We start from the raw sequence: 19985 nt of genomic DNA, 5'->3' as shown, positions 1-19985 counted from the left end.
GTGCAGCGATCTGAGGAGACGTGTGTGTTCACCTCATGTGATTCTGTTGTTCAGGTGTTGCTGTGTCTCTCTGGGAGTTATGCTCCTGTTTCTCCTCTGAACAGAGGAACCGTTCCTGAAGGAGACGTTTTTCTAAAGCATCAATAAAATATTATTTTCTCCATGTTTCCAATGTCTCTTTTCTTCAGTGATACTATATAAAACTAAATGACACTTTTCTGATGATATTCACTTTCTTTATTGCACATCGGAGATAAACATCATTAACACATCACATGACGTGATCTCTAGACCAGACTCAAGTCTCCGGCGTTATCCGCAGTTCACATGTTCACAGCAGAACTGCTCACACAATACCTATTTTTATATCAAAGTTTACATCATTTTTATTTGATCTGGCTTATAATTCATGAGTTAAATCTGTCTTTTTCTGCTTTGTTGTTTACTCGTGTCTTTCTTTGTCTGTGTTTTATGTAATGGTCCGGCACATTGCTCAACTGCAGTTGTTTTTAATCATGCTTTATTAATAAATTGCAATGAAAGCACAGGCTGCTTCATTCACTTCTGTTCTTGTGCTTCATGCACATTTACTGGAAGCACATTATATAACCCCAAATTATAGGCATTATTTCAAAGAAATCATTTTCCACAAGTTGTTTTTACGGTCTCCATGCAATCCAGTGGGATGAACTCAGCGGTGGAGAACTCTTGCGGTGTCTGCATGGAAAGAGTTTTGAACCCCTCTCAGAGATGTTCGAGCTCGTGATAGTGAACAGCTGTTTGTCATTTACTCGCTGCTGATGAACAGAAAGCCTGAGCGAGGACAGAGAGTCGGCCAGTAAACTCACTTCAGTCCCAGTTACTCTTCCCAGTTTCAGGATCCAGTTCTGAACCAGTTCCAGGGAAATGGACTGTGCGTTCCTCAGCATGTCTTTTGTTTTCATAGGCTTTTTTTCCCTCCCTTCCATGGCTGATTTTTCCACAGAGTAGAAATCAGATACCCTGAACGTCTAATGGTAAACGTCTAGGAATAACCGAACCCAGACGGCTCCTCCCAAACTCTCCCTTCTTTGGATATTTGAAGGAAAAAACACAGTCTCCTGTCACATAAAGCAGTTTTTTCTTCTTTCCCATGGCTCCCGCTCTCCCTCTCGTTCCTCCCCTCTTCCACATCTGGATTCCAGGCCCACATTTATTTATGCGACTCCAGTTGTTTTTCAGGGAGTTTAAAGAGCTGGTGTTGGCAGCTGTGCTGATCTGATGAAGTCTGCAATTACAGCTCTCCATAGCCGGCCACTGATTACATGTGTGACCACAGAATGTGTTGAGGAGAGCTCATGTGCAGACAGAGACAGAAATAGCCCGTTCGCGTCGGCTTGGACCGCGGCCCAGCAGAGAGACTGACTGACGGAGAGATGTGGGTCTGCTCACTCCAGGCTCCAGCGGCGGACTCACACACACACACTCGCAGCGTAAGTGTTGCTCATCCAGCTCTTTAACGGGTCACCAGCATCATCAGCGCACGGACACATGGGTAACTCATTAGTTTGAGATGTGGCAGGACGGTTGAGAAGGAGCTGTGGATCTCTGAATCCTCCTGTCTTGAGGTAATCGTGCTCTACAGACGCTTCTGGTGAAGGTCGGCCTCGTAAATTAGGCATCTGTCGAAAGCTTAAACTCTCAAAACTCTTCCTTTTGAAATTGGACATTGCATTATCATGGAGACGGTACTGTAAATCCTTTTCTCAGTTTTTGTGATACGTGGTTAAAACGTATGCTTTGACTTTATAACAGCTTCTACATTATTTTGTCAAATGTATGTGTAAAATAAAATGTGTTTAGTTTTACAGCAAACCAAAAGTTCTAACCCTGCTTTGACTTTAGCAGTAATCCGAGAGTTTCTTTAAAGAGAGTCCAGCACAGTGATGAACTACAGCCAGTGTGATCAGAGAGCGGGGCAGTAACAGGTTAACTACAGGTTACGGGTGTGTTTTAGCACTAATAACAGTGTTTCATGAGCATAGATGAGCGAGGGATTCTCGGGGATTCTGTTACTCCGCTCAAAGACTCTTTGTTTGGCCCAGGCTGGGTCGCAGTCAGCAGTTTCTCAAAACCCAAAGTCAATTCCTCTTTTGCGGCTTGAAAAACGTCTTCATAAGCAGTTTCGTTCAGGACAGCCTGGTCTGCGTTTGAGTCTAAGAGCTCAGTTTCGTTCAGGACAGCCTGGTCTGCGTTTACACTGTTGGAGCTGAAGCAGAAACTGGTTCAGGAGGTCAGAGAGTGTCTGAATCAGCAGTGAGACTTCAGTCAGGTCGTGTGTGTTGAGAGAGTTAAAGTTAATACAGGTAAGCTGTTACAGCCTGGTCTCATTGTTAATGTGTGGGTATTAAAGGGTTATTTCACCCAAAAATGTAAAATTCTGACATTAATTACTCTCCCTCAAGTCGTTCCAAACCCGTAAGAATGAATCTGAGAGTTTTCTGTCCCTCCATAGACAGTCTACACAACTACCACTTTCAAGCCCCAGAAAGGTAGTAAAGACATCATTAAAGTAATCATAATGTGTCTCCGGTGGTTTAAAGGGAAAATTCTGTCATCATTTTCAAGTCAAGTCAAGTCACCTTCATTTATATAGCACTTTTAACAATATAGATTGTTTCAAAGCAGCTTCACAGTGATAATAGGAGATTACAGTAACAGAGATTGTTTAGGCTTTACAGCAGCTCTAGAATAAAGTTATTGTCCAGATAAAGTTAGTTTTGATTGATTCACTTCCGTTGCAAAGATCATTAGTTATTAACTTAGGGGCCGCTAACACACACCGTTCTCACAGAAATCTCTTAATGCGCTCCGGCCGCTCTTCCACACAACAACAGTGTTTGGTCCAAGCTGCAGGCGTTGAATAATTTTGAGAAACATTATCATCTCCGCGTCAGCTTCAAAAACACGAATCCGTGAAAACACTGACGGCGTGCACATGCATATCATGTGTTTAGTCTATAGGTATGCGCGTTTGAATATATATGTTTGCAGGCGTGTAGTCTTTATTTACAAATTGATCACACCAAATTACTTGTCTAGCCTTAAAAATTCATAATACAGAATTTTTTTGTCGCTTCCACGCATCCATGCGAACTGGAATTATTTTGACAGCGTTTTATCTGTACAGAGATAAAGAGAAGGGAAAGAGACCTTCACAGAGAAGAGACTAGTGGACACTTCAGCACTGCGCTGTCATTGGGTCCAGGCGCAGGTCCTTCATCAGATCTGGATACGGCCTGGATCCGGCGGACTGCGGTAAACCTCGGGATAAACAGAGAGACTAAAATTAGCGTAGACGCCATTCTTCTTATGATGTAACGAGTACATCAGGATTTATGGGAAGTGTTCCCGGTTCTGGCTGACCTGATCTATGCAGCCTAATTGTTCCGCATTTGTCAATGAGAGCATATGTCGTAATTTAGATATATTTTTAAGATGGAAAAATGCGGTTTTACAGATACTAGAAACATGACATTCAACTGAAAGATTGGTATCAAAGAGCACACCCAGGTTCCTAACCAACGACGAAGACTTGACAGAGCAGCCATCAAGTGTTAGACAGTATTCTAGGTTATTACGTGTTGAAGTTTTTTGTCAAATAATTAGAGTTTAGTAGTTGGAAATTACTAGTCATCCAGTTTTTATATCAGCTATGCATTCCGTTAATTTTGTGAATTGGTAAGTTTCGTCTGAGCGTGAAGAAATATAGAGCTGAGTATCATCAGCATAACAGTGGAAGCTAATTCCATGTTTCCTTATGATATCTCCTAAGGGTAGCATGTACAGAGTGAACAGCAACGGTCCTAGTACTGAGCCTTGTGGTACGCCATACTGAACTTGTGATCGATGAGACATCTCTTCATTTACTGCTACAAACTGATAACGGTCAGATAAGTATGATTTAAACCATGCTAGTGCAATTCCACTAATGCCAACATAATTTTCGAGTCTATTTAAAAGAATGTTGTGGTCGATAGTATCAAATGCAGCACTAAGATCGAGTAACACTAATAGCGAGATACAACCACGATCGGATGATAAGAGCAAATCATTTGTGACTCTAATGAGAGCTGTCTCAGTACTATGGTACGGTCTAAATCCTGACTGGAAATCCTCGCAGATATCATTTCTTTCTAAAAAGGAACACAGTTGTGAGGATACTGCTTTTTCTAGTATCTTTGACAGAAAAGGTAGATTCGAGATCGGCCTGTAATTGACGAAAAGGATCAAGTTGTGTTTTTTTAACAAGCGGTTTAATCATAGCCAGCTTAAAAGTTTAGATAAATCAAATTTAGGTGATTTAACGAGTTTAACGAATTCTTCCTCTCCTATAGCAATGAATGAATCAAATCTTTCCTCAGGGAGACTACATGCGATACTGTAGTAGACGGTTGCTAGCTTCTCTGTCTTCAGCAAGCGCACTGTGTGAAACTGTCTCTGTCTATTTATTGTTGTCTGTCCACAAGCATATATATATACATATCTAGACAAGAGTACGGCAAGCAAACAGCTTTTTGTATTGCGTTCCTCCCAGCCCTCGCTTCATTACGAGTGGGGACACATTTGATTTTCCTGCTGTATGTTTGGGAGTAGAGCTATTGTTACAACCGGTTGCAGAGATGGATGAAGCAGGATCTACGTGCAGCAGTTTTATTAACAAACACACTCAAACTTCACAAAATAATCCCCAAAAAAAACCCAAAGTCAATTCCTCTTTTGCGGCTTGAAAAACGTCTTCATAAGCAGTTTCGTTCAGGACAGCCTGGTCTGCGTTTGAGTCTAAGAGCTCAGTTTCGTTCAGGACAGCCTGGTCTGCGTTTACACTGTTGGAGCTGAAGCAGAAACTGGTTCAGGAGGTCAGAGAGTGTCTGAATCAGCAGTGAGACTTCAGTCAGGTCGTGTGTGTTGAGAGAGTTAAAGTTAATACAGGTAAGCTGTTACAGCCTGGTCTCATTGTTAATGTGTGGGTATTAAAGGGTTATTTCACCCAAAAATGTAAAATTCTGACATTAATTACTCTCCCTCAAGTCGTTCCAAACCCGTAAGAATGAATCTGAGAGTTTTCTGTCCCTCCATAGACAGTCTACACAACTACCACTTTCAAGCCCCAGAAAGGTAGTAAAGACATCATTAAAGTAATCATAATGTGTCTCCGGTGGTTTAAAGGGAAAATTCTGTCATCATTTTCAAGTCAAGTCAAGTCACCTTCATTTATATAGCACTTTTAACAATATAGATTGTTTCAAAGCAGCTTCACAGTGATAATAGGAGATTACAGTAACAGAGATTGTTTAGGCTTTACAGCAGCTCTAGAATAAAGTTATTGTCCAGATAAAGTTAGTTTTGATTGATTCACTTCCGTTGCAAAGATCATTAGTTATTAACTTAGGGGCCGCTAACACACACCGTTCTCACAGAAATCTCTTAATGCGCTCCGGCCGCTCTTCCACACAACAACAGTGTTTGGTCCAAGCTGCAGGCGTTGAATAATTTTGAGAAACATTATCATCTCCGCGTCAGCTTCAAAAACACGAATCCGTGAAAACACTGACGGCGTGCACATGCATATCATGTGTTTAGTCTATAGGTATGCGCGTTTGAATATATATGTTTGCAGGCGTGTAGTCTTTATTTACAAATTGATCACACCAAATTACTTGTCTAGCCTTAAAAATTCATAATACAGAATTTTTTTGTCGCTTCCACGCATCCATGCGAACTGGAATTATTTTGACAGCGTTTTATCTGTACAGAGATAAAGAGAAGGGAAAGAGACCTTCACAGAGAAGAGACTAGTGGACACTTCAGCACTGCGCTGTCATTGGGTCCAGGCGCAGGTCCTTCATCAGATCTGGATACGGCCTGGATCCGGCGGACTGCGGTAAACCTCGGGATAAACAGAGAGACTAAAATTAGCGTAGACGCCATTCTTCTTATGATGTAACGAGTACATCAGGATTTATGGGAAGTGTTCCCGGTTCTGGCTGACCTGATCTATGCAGCCTAATTGTTCCGCATTTGTCAATGAGAGCATATGTCGTAATTTAGATATATTTTTAAGATGGAAAAATGCGGTTTTACAGATACTAGAAACATGACATTCAACTGAAAGATTGGTATCAAAGAGCACACCCAGGTTCCTAACCAACGACGAAGACTTGACAGAGCAGCCATCAAGTGTTAGACAGTATTCTAGGTTATTACGTGTTGAAGTTTTTTGTCAAATAATTAGAGTTTAGTAGTTGGAAATTACTAGTCATCCAGTTTTTATATCAGCTATGCATTCCGTTAATTTTGTGAATTGGTAAGTTTCGTCTGAGCGTGAAGAAATATAGAGCTGAGTATCATCAGCATAACAGTGGAAGCTAATTCCATGTTTCCTTATGATATCTCCTAAGGGTAGCATGTACAGAGTGAACAGCAACGGTCCTAGTACTGAGCCTTGTGGTACGCCATACTGAACTTGTGATCGATGAGACATCTCTTCATTTACTGCTACAAACTGATAACGGTCAGATAAGTATGATTTAAACCATGCTAGTGCAATTCCACTAATGCCAACATAATTTTCGAGTCTATTTAAAAGAATGTTGTGGTCGATAGTATCAAATGCAGCACTAAGATCGAGTAACACTAATAGCGAGATACAACCACGATCGGATGATAAGAGCAAATCATTTGTGACTCTAATGAGAGCTGTCTCAGTACTATGGTACGGTCTAAATCCTGACTGGAAATCCTCGCAGATATCATTTCTTTCTAAAAAGGAACACAGTTGTGAGGATACTGCTTTTTCTAGTATCTTTGACAGAAAAGGTAGATTCGAGATCGGCCTGTAATTGACGAAAAGGATCAAGTTGTGTTTTTTTAACAAGCGGTTTAATCATAGCCAGCTTAAAAGTTTAGATAAATCAAATTTAGGTGATTTAACGAGTTTAACGAATTCTTCCTCTCCTATAGCAATGAATGAATCAAATCTTTCCTCAGGGAGACTACATGCGATACTGTAGTAGACGGTTGCTAGCTTCTCTGTCTTCAGCAAGCGCACTGTGTGAAACTGTCTCTGTCTATTTATTGTTGTCTGTCCACAAGCATATATATATACATATCTAGACAAGAGTACGGCAAGCAAACAGCTTTTTGTATTGCGTTCCTCCCAGCCCTCGCTTCATTACGAGTGGGGACACATTTGATTTTCCTGCTGTATGTTTGGGAGTAGAGCTATTGTTACAACCGGTTGCAGAGATGGATGAAGCAGGATCTACGTGCAGCAGTTTTATTAACAAACACACTCAAACTTCACAAAATAATCTCAGCACAAGAACAGAACAACCTAAACATGCAACGTTAAGAACGCAACAGAACACAGGGTTTACACAGAAGTGCAAACTAACAAGACACACCTGAACTGAACTAACAATCAAACACCATAGAAACTAACAGGCAGGGGGCGGAGAAAGACAGAGCTGAGGGAGAAAGTGTCACCCCCAATTTCCACCAACTGCGGAACGGCTGCGGATCCGCTCCAGAACGGCGGCGGAGTCAATAGGTTTCCATTAAAGTCAATGTGTGTATTTTCACTGACTGCGGAACGGCTGCGTTCCGACTCCGGCGATCCGCAGCCCTCCGGAGCAGATACGCAGGGCTTCTATTTTTGCCGGATGCCGGAGAGCTCCGCAGCAATTCAGCACTTTTATCGCGCGATCATACGTGAATTCATGAGATCTCGTGGGTCCTCATGACTTCAGCTGTGAGTCATGGCCGCAGCCGTTCGGCAACAAATCCGGACCTGGTGGGTATTGAAGGACAGCGGAGCACGGAGCCGACACGCAGCAGAGCCGATCCGCAGCCGTTCCGCAGTTGGTGGAAATCCGGGGTCCTGATCATTGCTTTGCACAATATAATTGGAGATAATGAATACATTTTTCCATAAGTTTAAAATTGACTATTGTGTTGGCCATGATTGGACCAAAAGCTTGCATACATTGCCTGTTGTTTAGCCAAGAGAACAGTGTATCTTGTAACCTGTGTTTACTATTAAGTGGAAGCAAAGAGGATTTATCCCAATGAATTACCCAGAGAGCATACTGAACTTTTCAAATACCCTCAGTATCTGGGAAATTAAACTTGAAGATCTAGAATAAACAGTAAAATATCCTCTGCATAGAGTGATGTGTGTTGTTTGTAAGAGTTAACTGAAATTGAACAGTTTTCCAGTCTTATCAGTTGGGCTGGGGGCTCTAATGACAGTGCAAATAGCATTGGGGATAAAGGGCACCCTTGTTTTGTGCCTCGTTGTAAATGAAAGGCTAGAGAATGTACTCCATTAGTCACAACAGAGGACGTGGGGTTTCTATATAAAACCTGCTCACAATAGAAAAGGGTTACAGAAATCAGTTCGGATCTCATCCACCTAGATTTCTAGGGGTCTTCCCTACGGTGGTGGACCCCGAGCAGGCTCTGGTTATGGAGCAAGAAGTGCAACTATAGAAAGGGTTCCTCCTCCCGGCAGGGGAGGCTTACACAGGGCAGACTTACCAGGGCATTCGAATTACATCGACGACTGGTTGACTTTAGCTCAGTCCGAGCAGATGGTGGTCCGGCATCGAGATGTCGTTCTGTCTTACATTAGAAAGTTGGGGCTGAGGCTCAGCGCGAGTGTGCTCCTTCCAGCTCAGAGGACCACTTTTCTAAGCGAGGTTTGGGATTCGACGACAATGCAGGCGCAACTTTCCCCTGCTCGTATAGCATCGATTCTCTCGATCAGTTTCAGAGACTGTAGGGTCTCATGGCAGCTGCCTCCAACCTAATAATGTTTGGCCTCCTGTACATGAGACCCCTGCAGTGGTGGCTCAGAACCAGGGGTTTCTCCGAGGGGAAATCAGTTACGCATGATCATAGAGTTCCCACAGCTCGAGTTCCTGCGTCGCCCTGCCATACTCCCTGCATGCCTGTGCGCGCCTTGCTTCAGCCTATCAGAAGCTAGTGACTGTTTGCTCCAGGTATGCTTTATAGTTTCCTGGTAGATGACGTCACGCCATTGGACTGATTTCATACGTGCTTCATGACGCAATCACGCAGAGGCGTTACCACAGCGTCTCGAGTGTGCTCGTTGTACCACGCCGTTGGACTATTTTCTTTTAAATTATCTTCTTTAAGCGCAAAGGAGCAAAGGTCATTCACCCTCAAGTTGTTGCAAACCTGCATGCATTTCTTTGTTCTGCTGAACACAAGGAATATATTTGGAAGAATGTTTGTGACATTCTCGCCCCCTATTGACCACCTTAGTATTTTTTTCCCCCTACTTTGGTAGTCAATGGGGGGGAAGATTTTTAAAATACTTTGTAAATAAAGTGTTTTTTGTTTTTGTGTGTGCAAACAGCACTCATGTCGCTTCATAAAACTGAGGTTAAACCACTGGAGTCACATGGATTACTTTAATGATGTATTTAGGGCTGCAACTAACGATTATTTTAATAATTGATGAATCTGTCGATTTCCTCATGGAAAAGAAAAAAATTATTATAATAAAAATGTAATATGTTATTCCACATCCTGCCGAATGCTTCCAAATATTTTTTTGTTGTATAAAGTAATGTATTTTTTGTAATATATAGTCTATGAAAACAAATATAGTGAAAGTTTCTGTGCATTATAAGCAAAAAAATAACATTACATTCTAAACCTAAAAACAACTGATTGCTTACTATTTTAAAGCAGAAATTAAAGCGACTAAATAAAACATTTCTAACAACAAATATTTATGCAAAGTGTGTATTTTAGTGAGAGTTATTGCGCTCCTGGGCTAGGTCTGTTTGACGCGCATGCGCGCACCGGCGCTCGTTCACCGAACACTCAAGGTCAAGGTCAAGGTCAAGTTTATTTCTATAGCACCTTAAAACAACACGAATGTTGACCAAAGTGCTTCACAATCTCAGCACAGATGCACATTCAGTTAAAACATAGCATATCAAAAGAATTCAAACCAAAAACACATAAAAGATAAAAAATAAAATAAGAGCCTAGTAACGACACTAAAAAGTGCAATTACATAATCTTTCCAAAAATGCATACAGCATTAGCAAAAAGGTATGTTTTAATCGACGTTTTAAAAACTTTTAATGTAGGGGAAGCTCTAATTGATAGTGGGAGTGTATTCCATAATTTTGGAGCGTAAACTGAGAAAGACCTATCACCCTTTGTTTTCAGACGGGTTGTCGGGACGTTTAATAATAACTTAGATGACGATCTAAGTAATCTCTGAGGAGAATATGAACTTAAAAGTTCTGATATGTAATTTGGGGCCAATCCATTAAGAGCTTTAAACACATAAGTTAAAACCTTGAAGTCAATTCTGAAGTCTACAAGACTCGCTTGTGGTGAGAATGTGCTAAATGAAGATCTTTCTAACCCTTTTACAGATAAGGATATAACCATAACATGTATGCTATGCGCTGAGGTAAAACACGTGTCAGAGGCAGTAAACAGCACACACAGTCTGTCACACGCACGCTTATGGTTTAGTTTGAACCGATTATAAATATAACACGTTCATGTTTCAGACTGCTTGGATCATGAACCCTCAGCATCTCTCCCTGTGACGTGTGTCCTCCGCTATTTTACATTCGCATTTAGTCCAAATAAATGTGTTATTCTCGACTGTGTTTCCGAGCACAGTGCGCAGACGCGACTAATCGATTATCAAACTCATTGATGATATTTTTGTTGATTATTGATTTATTATTTATCGATATTTATCTATTAGTTGTTGCAGCCCTAGATGTCTAACCCTTTCTTGGCCTTGATAGTGGTAGTTGTAGCTGTCAACAGAGGGACAGAGAACTCAGATTTCTTCAGAAAGATCTTCATCTGTGGTCTGAGGTCTTACAGGAACATCATGAGGGAGAGGATTACTGACAGACTTTACATTTCTGGATGAACTAACCCTTTACAACATGTAGACATACAAAAGTTAATTTGGTATGTTTGGATTGATGCTGAAACGTACAATATGTTGGTGTTTTGGCAACATTTAATTGTAAACATTATTACAATTTTACTGCTAAAAAACATAAACTATTTACAAAACTTTTATATCATAAAGATATTTTTATAATTGCCCTTTAAGCATTTTATAGATAATAAATGAATAAATTTTAGACTTTGGATCTGTTCCTCACAATCGTATGGATTCTAAAGGTTAGGATTACAGCGCACAGATACAGTTGATGACTTTCGTGAATTAATGTTGTGTTGTTGGTGTATTGTGTGGGTGTACTGTCAGTCACTGTATATGATCTTACTTTAACATTACGTAATGTTTCACTACGAGTTTGCAGCAAAAGTCACAACAGAGTGAAATGTTATCATTTCATATAAAGTAGACGGGTAAACTGCGTTTAATAAATGCGATGGAAACCTCATGTCATTGATATGATCCAGGTATTACTGACAGGCTTTCGTACACATGTACATCTGTATAGTTGTTCATACGAAAAATAGTTGATGCTTTAGTGCGGTTAGTACGTCAATACTGAATGTTTGAGTGTCTATGGAAATGTCAGTAAATGTTTGTGTGGTACAAGTTAGTGACAATAACTATTAACTCCATGAACCTAAACGGCACTTTCCTTTTTTCACATAGTTTGTTCCATTAATGTTAAAAATATGATGATGTGTGGAAGAGTGACCTCTGACCCGACACCGAACAAAACACTGGTCACGAATTAGAAGTCTAAAAAGAGAATTTTTACAGAGAAATGTGTGAGGATTTCGATGTAAGAGAAGAGGAGCTGGGTCATGCGTGGGGTCAGAGGTCACGAGGAGCTAGGTCATGCGTGGGGTCAGAGGTCACGAGGAGCTGGGTCATGCGTGGGGTCAGGCTGGAAACCAGTGATTATAGAATATATTGTTTTAAATATGGATATTTATCTTACAGTAACGCATGGCTTCACTTCGGAAGGCCTTTATTGACCCTCTGGAGTCTTCAGGACTGCTGTTATGATGGATGGAGCTTATACCCCTGTGTGCTAATGCATCAGGATCCTGTGGTGATGTGTGTCAGTGTTCAGAAGCACACACAGTTCTTGCTCATAGTGTCCTCTAGCTCTCTAACTATCCTCTAACTGTCCTGTACAGTTCTGCATCTCAGCAGCATCTTTCCATGGATCGAGTGTAAAAGCGGCATCAGCACTCAACAGCGTGTCTAGATCAGGAACGTACAGCTGTGGTCGTCTGCTGTTCTCTTTGTCAAAGGCAGCTGTTGTTATCACAGGTCGTCTTCATCGCAGGAACGTGAAGTGACTGACAGATCGCCTCGACTTCATCCCTGACTCCTCCCACTGTTCATGGCTCTCTCTCTCACAGCTGAGGCCTGGGGACGCGGGCGAAAAAAAAAAAATATTGCATCACAATAAGTGTATTATGATTGTCATAACATTTGAGTAACTAAACTGAATTTTATTAGGTTTAGTGGCAACATGTTACAATGTTTACATGGTACAATTTCTGGTAAGCTACGCTTTTTTATTATTTAAATTCAATTCAATTATTGTGATTTGATTTAATACTGACTCATTTGGATAAATATTAGGTACACAAGATAGGCAATAATTTTTCTCAAGAAAAAAACAACTCACCTAATGCTGTAAACATACAGAGAGTCCTATCAGCTGGCAGTATTATTTAAGGTTAAAAATAACTCATTTATATTATTAAATATTATTATATATTAAATATAATGCGTTTTTTTATTATCATTACAACTTTATTAAATGATATAAGTAAAAAAAAATTAAAAATATGTAATATAGTAGGCCTACACATATTTAGCAAAATACTCTCTATAGATCTTTTTTTCTAGCCAACTAATGTGCTATAGCCTATACATTATGGTCATTAAATGGCTTTCCTGAGGTAAATGTGACATAATTGTTCTCTAGCTGTGTTATTGACCCCTTGTTTGATTGATTGGTCGATATTATCTATGAGGAATATACATTTCGGTAAGTTGTACTGTATCTTTCAACAGTGTTCATTCGTGTTTATTTACTATTAGCTAGAGATGATCGGGTCACGTGCCGCTAGGGATCTGTCATGTCACATTTACAAGCGCCAAAACGGTATTTATTGTTTGAATTTCGTAATAAAAGTGACAGAATCTGAGAGCTGAGATTTTTTATATCATAAGTACCTGCTCTGTCTAGTCTGTCGGTGTCCGTGTCCTCTCTGCTTCGCGAATTTTCTGTGCGTGAGAAAATGGATGTGTGGCGTGAGAGCGTGTGAAAAGTGTCAATTGCGTGTGTCTCATGGTGAATGCCTGAGGGTTGGCAGCTCTGGGTCCTCATCTGGAGATGAAGAGGGCAGGTGTGTTTGGGTATCACCGGCTGCTGGAGAGCGTAACGTGAACCCTTCGGCACGAGTGTGAAGGACGTCCCACAGGGAGTCCTCAGGTCCTCTGATCAGCCTCTCCAGGAGTGTGTCGGCAGGACCTGTGGCTTCACACACACTCTTCACACAACACACAGAAACAGGTTACAGTGATCCGACTCCCTGTAGGACAAACAAAGAGATCTAAAGATGACAATAGTTTTGGAAACACATACACACTTTAGTGTCTTCATACAGAAGATGCATAAATATCCTCATTGATATCGATACATTAAGAAGTAGTGTTATACCAAAGCATAGTAACCCAGATCCTCCTGCATGTTGAACACAGTGTGTCTCAGTGCTTTGCTCAGCTGGAAGGGCCTGATCTCAGCAGGGTTTCTCCTCAGTGAAGATGCAGAGCTAACTAACTCCTGTAGACATTCACATGCCTTTCTTTCGGGATAAGCAAGCATTCACTGGCATAGTATTTTTAGTGATCGCTTGGTTGGCATATAGTTATAAATGAACATAAATTATATTATGATAGTGTGTGTGTGTGTGTGTGTGTGTGTGTGTGTGTGTGTGTGTGTGTGTGTGTGTGGTAGGGAAGGCTGTGTGTTATCATGGCAGCAGTGATGATGTGCATCTGAGAGTCTAGTTACACTTCATTCATTATTAAGAGGCTTGAGGTGTGTGTCTCCTGCCTGCCGTCTGCTGGGAGTCTCACCGCTTCATTGGACACGAGCGTCTCTAACGCTGAAGATGTTCGCTGAGCTCCTGAAGACGTTAGCTGTGGCGTTAGCTGTGGAGTTAGCTGTGGCGTTAGCTCCTGACAGAAACCACCTCCCGTCATCTGAGCCTATGCAAGACTTTTAGTCAGTTTTTAAGGTAAGACACACATTATTTCTGTCTGTCTGTATTTGTTCCTCTGCTGAATACATCCCTCTGTCCATCTGTGTGAAGATGAGGAACACGTCTGACACTGTGTTATAAATGCAGAGATTATTGTATGGACAGTGGTTTATTAGACTGATGCACTAATGGACAGTATTATTGGAGTGGTGTGTGTATAATGTTGTGGTGAGGTCAGGACGTGATGTCAGGTGGACTTTAATCCAGTGTCTACTGTCATCATGTATATCATCAAGTCAAGTCTCCTTCGTTTATATACTACTTTTAACAATATAGATTGTTTGAAAGCAGCTTTACAGTGATAATAGGAGATTACAGTAACAGAGATTGTTTAGGCTTTACAGCAGATCTAGAATAAAGTTATTGTCCAGATAAAGTTAGTTTTGATTGATTCACTTCCGTTGCGAAGATCATTAGTTATTAACTTAGAGGCCGCTAACACACACCGTTCTCACAGGAAACTGAAACTCTAAATGTGTTCTGGCCGTTCATCCGCACAACAGTGTTTGGAGCTCGAGAACGCAAACTTTGAAACAGGATCCAAGGCGCAAGTTTTGGGAAATTTTGAGAAACGTGATCATCTCCGTGTAAATTTCAAAAACACGAATCTGTGTAAACGCTGACGGCGCACATGCGTATTACGTGTTTAGTCTATAGATATGCGTGTTTGAATATGTATGTGTAACGGAGGCTGGACAGAGGCTGGAGGCTGCAGTCTTTAGCCTCGTTAGAGCGCCTCACTGTCCCGCCGGAGCTCCGGGTTCGAGGCCCGCACAGAGCGGGGTGAGGAGGACACAGGTGGAGGCCCGCACAGAGCGGGGCGAGGAGGACACAGGTGGAGGCCCACACAGAGCGGGGTGAGGAGGACACAGGTGGAGGCCCGCACAGAGCGGGGCGAGGAGGACACAGGTGGAGGCCCGCACAGAGCGGGGCGAGGAGGACACAGGTGGAGGCCCACACAGAGCGGGGCGAGGAGGACCCTGGTGGAGGCCCGCACAGAGCGGGGCGAGGAGGACACAGGTGGAGGCCCACACAGAGCGGGGCGAGGAGGACCCTGGTGGAGGCCCGCACAGAGCGGGGCGAGGAGGACACAGGTGGAGGCCCGCACAGAACGGGGCGAGGAGGACACAGGTGGAGGCCCGCACAGAGCGGGGCGAGGAGGACACAGGTGGAGGCCCACACAGAGCGGGGCGAGGAGGACCCTGGTGGAGGCCCGCACAGAGCGGGGCGAGGAGGACACAGGTGGAGGCCCACACAGAGCGGGGCAAGGAGGACACAGGTGGAGGCCCGCACAGAGCGGGGCGAGGAGGACTTAGGTGGAGGCCCACACAGAGCGGGGCGAGGAGGACACAGGTGGAGGCCCGCACAGAGCGGGGCGAGGAGGACTCAGGTGGAGGGGTTACGTATGAGCGCAGGCGTATAGTCTTTCTTTACAAACTGACATCGCCAAATTACTTGTCCGGAAGCATAATACAGAATTTTAAGCCGTTTCTGCGTATCCATGCGAACTGGAATCAAGTGTACCAGTCCTGCCCTTTTGATCACCTTTTGCTCATTACAGAAACTCTGATATTTAGCATATACCAGACATGCGATGACCCACTCTGACGTCCATTTGTTAGAGTTAGACAAAATCCGAGAAATCTGAAGATTATTTTCCTGTTTACAAAGTTTATAACTAATTACAAAAAAAGTATTTGTAAACTAGATATACAACATAAATATAGGGTAGCATCTATTTAAGCTTTTGAGTTTCATATTGCATTTTCTCATTTCATTATTTCCAAAGCATTATATTATACAGACACATTATTCATTATTCATATGTTTTTTTAGGTTAAATCTTGTTCTACCACACATACATTTACTTATGTTTCTACACACACTGAAACATACTATTTTGATGTATCGCCAGCAACTAAAACCTAAATTTACGTATGAACAACTTTACAGACAGTGGGCCGTATCTTACACCCGCCGCAATGCAGCGCCAAGCACGACTAAAGTGTTTTTGCTAGTTTCAGCCCGACGCAGTTATCATTTTCACGTCCTGCGCCACGCTGTTTAAATAGCAAATGCATTTGTGGCCCATGGGCTGCTGGTCTGAGAACGAGTGTGTTCTGGCACACTGTTGGAGCGTTGCTATTTTGAGGAACAGAAATAGACTGCGCAATATATATTTTTTGTTATTTAAAGAGTGCGTTGGTAAATGTGCGCCTATAGGCGGGTCCACAACGTGCGTACACTCTGCTTATTACACACACACTCTGCTTACACACACTCTGCTTACACACACACACTCTGCTTACACACACACACTCTGCTTATTACACACACACTCTGCTTACACACACTCTGCTTATTACACACACACTCTGCTTACACACACTCTGCTTATTACACACACACTCTGCTTACACACACTCTGCTTATTACACACACACTCTGCTTACACACACTCTGCTTATTACACACACAGGGACGCACAGCAGCACACAAACATGCCAAATATTTAAAATAAAAGGATTACAATGTAAAAGATTATTATTGTGTACATAAAGATATGGTGAATCTGGCTTGTCCCGTAGATGTTCTGCTTGGCACTTTTACTTCGCGCACGAGCAGTTCCGTTAGCACTCTGGAGACGCGTTCGCTCTTTACACTATCAAAGTCCGTCATGTAAGTAGCGAATCTGCCATGGAGCAAGCGCAACTGGCATTTAAAGGGAATGGGAGATGAGACTCTGATTGGTTTAAGAAACGTAAATCCCAAAACACACCCATTACTCATTAAAAGAATAGGGACGAGCCTTTTAGACCATGCGCCGGGAGCACCGACCATTTATCCCATCGTTAAACTAGCAAAAGTGGATTCGGACGCCCTAAGTCAACTTGCGCTTAGAACGTTAAAATACGGCCCAGTATCCTTTTGGCCATTAAATTGCAAGCATTAACAAATGATAATGAATTCTTATTTAGTCCATGAATATTTTAATGAATGGATTTAATTGTGGATTCTATTGTGTTTATGATACATGAAATTATGTGTCTGGGTGAGGTTCAACGAGGACAGGAGATAAAGTGGTGAAAGGAGGCTTCACACATGTGGCTCGCCATAAAGTTTCACAGTGTCAATGCGAGGTGACAGCACTGGATTTTAGGCCAGGTGTTGCAGTAAACCATAAGCACATTTCTGTTGCTAATGAGAAACATTAAACGTGCTAAAAGCGGAACGAAACAGCGCTACTTGTGTCACTGAAACGTGCCGCACACGGAGCATTTATTATCTCTGCCTGAAAGATAGCGCAGCGCGAGCTCAGAACAAGTGTGTTTACTCGCTGACCGGTCTCGATCACGTGACCACTGAACCGCACAGAGAGATCCAGTTCTGCGTTCTGTGATTTAAACTAGTTTAAAGACGGATGAAACAGCGCTGACATTCTCAACAACACTGACACGGAAAACAGGAGGAACACTGTGACAACAATGCAGATAGAATACTTTCAGTTCACATCACAAACATTTACCATGCATTTACTGTAGTAACACTTACTGTAAACATGGTATTGTGGCAGAAATGTGTGATATTCATATAGAATTTTATTATATTATTAATATAGACATGTATTAAATATTAAAGGAGAAATGAAATATAGGGCAAATTATGGACACCAACGGTTAAATTTAAAAAGAGTAGAGTTCTTACTCAAGAAGAATATTTAAATTTTACCCTTTAAAAATTAGGTTGTTAAAATTTTACAGATGTTACTGTTTGTGTTAATGACAATAAATTTACGGCTGCATCCCAATTCAAGACTCACAAAACATGAAGGCTAATATTATTAATTATATATATATATAAAGAATGAGAGCAGTGGATCATGGGTCTGAATGAGAGCAGTGGATCATGGGTCTGAATGAGAGCAGTGGATCGTGGGGTCTGAATGAGAGCAGTGGATCGTGGGGTCTGAATGAGAGCAGTGGATCATGGGTCTGAATGAGAGCAGTGGATCATGGGTCTGAATGAGAGCAGTGGATCATGGGTCTGAATGAGAGCAGTGGATCATGGGTCTGAATGAGAGCAGTGGATCGTGGGGTCTGAATGAGAGCAGTGGATCATGGGTCTGAATGAGAGCAGTGGATCATGGGTCTGAATGAGAGCAGTGGATCATGGGGTCTGAATGAGAGCAGTGGATCATGGGGTCTGAATGAGAGCAGTGGATCATGGGGTCTGAATGAGAGCAGTGGATCATGGGTCTGAATGAGAGCAGTGGATCATGGGTCTGAATGAGAGCAGTGGATCATGGGTCTGAATGAGAGCAGTGGATCGTGGGGTCTGAATGAGAGCAGTGGATCATGGGTCTGAATGAGAGCAGTGGATCATGGGTCTGAATGAGAGCAGTGGATCGTGGGGTCTGAATGAGAGCAGTGGATCATGGGTCTGAATGAGAGCAGTGGATCATGGGTCTGAATGAGAGCAGTGGATCATGGGTCTGAATGAGAGCAGTGGATCATGGGTCTGAATGAGAGCAGTGGATCATGGGTCTGAATGAGAGCAGTGGATCATGGGTCTGAATGAGAGCAGTGGATCATGGGTCTGAATGAGAGCAGTGGATCATGGGTCTGAATGAGAGCAGTGGATCGTGGGGTCTGAATGAGAGCAGTGGATCATGGGTCTGAATGAGAGCAGTGGATCATGGGTCTGAATGAGAGCAGTGGATCGTGGGGTCTGAATGAGAGCAGTGGATCGTGGGGTCTGAATGAGAGCAGTGGATCGTGGGGTCTGAATGAGAGCAGTGGATCATGGGTCTGAATGAGAGCAGTGGATCATGGGTCTGAATGAGAGCAGTGGATCATGGGTCTGAATGGGAGCAGTGGATCATGGGGTCTGAATGAGAGCAGTGGATCATGGGTCTGAATGAGAGCAGTGGATCGTGGGGTCTGAATGAGAGCAGTGGATCATGGGTCTGAATGAGAGCAGTGGATCATGGGTCTGAATGAGAGCAGTGGATCATGGGGTCTGAATGAGAGCAGTGGATCGTGGGGTCTGAATGAGAGCAGTGGATCATGGGTCTGAATGAGAGCAGTGGATCGTGGGGTCTGAATGAGAGCAGTGGATCGTGGGGTCTGAATGAGAGCAGTGGATCATGGGTCTGAATGAGAGCAGTGGATCATGGGTCTGAATGAGAGCAGTGGATCATGGGTCTGAATGAGAGCAGTGGATCATGGGTCTGAATGAGAGCAGTGGATCATGGGTCTGAATGAGAGCAGTGGATCGTGGGGTCTGAATGAGAGCAGTGGATCATGGGTCTGAATGAGAGCAGTGGATCGTGGGGTCTGAATGAGAGCAGTGGATCGTGGGGTCTGAATGAGAGCAGTGGATCATGGGGTCTGAATGAGAGCAGTGGATCATGGGTCTGAATGAGAGCAGTGGATCATGGGTCTGAATGAGAGCAGTGGATCATGGGGTCTGAATGAGAGCAGTGGATCATGGGTCTGAATGAGAGCAGTGGATCGTGGGGTCTGAATGAGAGCAGTGGATCATGGGTCTGAATGAGAGCAGTGGATCGTGGGGTCTGAATGAGAGCAGTGGATCATGGGTCTGAATGAGAGCAGTGGATCGTGGGGTCTGAATGAGAGCAGTGGATCGTGGGGTCTGAA

The 19985-nt window shown here is 42.7% G+C and overlaps 1 protein-coding gene across 5 annotated transcripts in view; it reads left to right on the top strand.

The window, feature by feature from the left end:
• Window positions 1–207: 207 nt before the first annotated feature.
• The window catches only part of insc (INSC spindle orientation adaptor protein), an 80054-nt gene continuing 60276 nt past the window's right edge, over window positions 208–19985 (top strand). For 2 of the 5 annotated variants that reach the window (XM_082159679.1, XM_082159677.1), the window contains exon 1: window positions 208–1472. The gene's annotated coding sequence lies outside the window, so the exon portion shown is untranslated. The other 3 variants (XM_082159680.1, XM_082159678.1, XM_082159681.1) reach the window with 2 other exon arrangements.

Source organism: Leuciscus leuciscus, assembly GCF_965113295.1.
Source record: "Leuciscus leuciscus genome assembly, chromosome: 25".
In the NCBI taxonomy this organism is placed as follows: Eukaryota; Metazoa; Chordata; class Actinopteri; order Cypriniformes; family Leuciscidae; genus Leuciscus; species Leuciscus leuciscus.
Note: the sequence above shows the minus strand (reverse complement) of the source record. Positions and strands in the feature narration are given on the sequence as shown.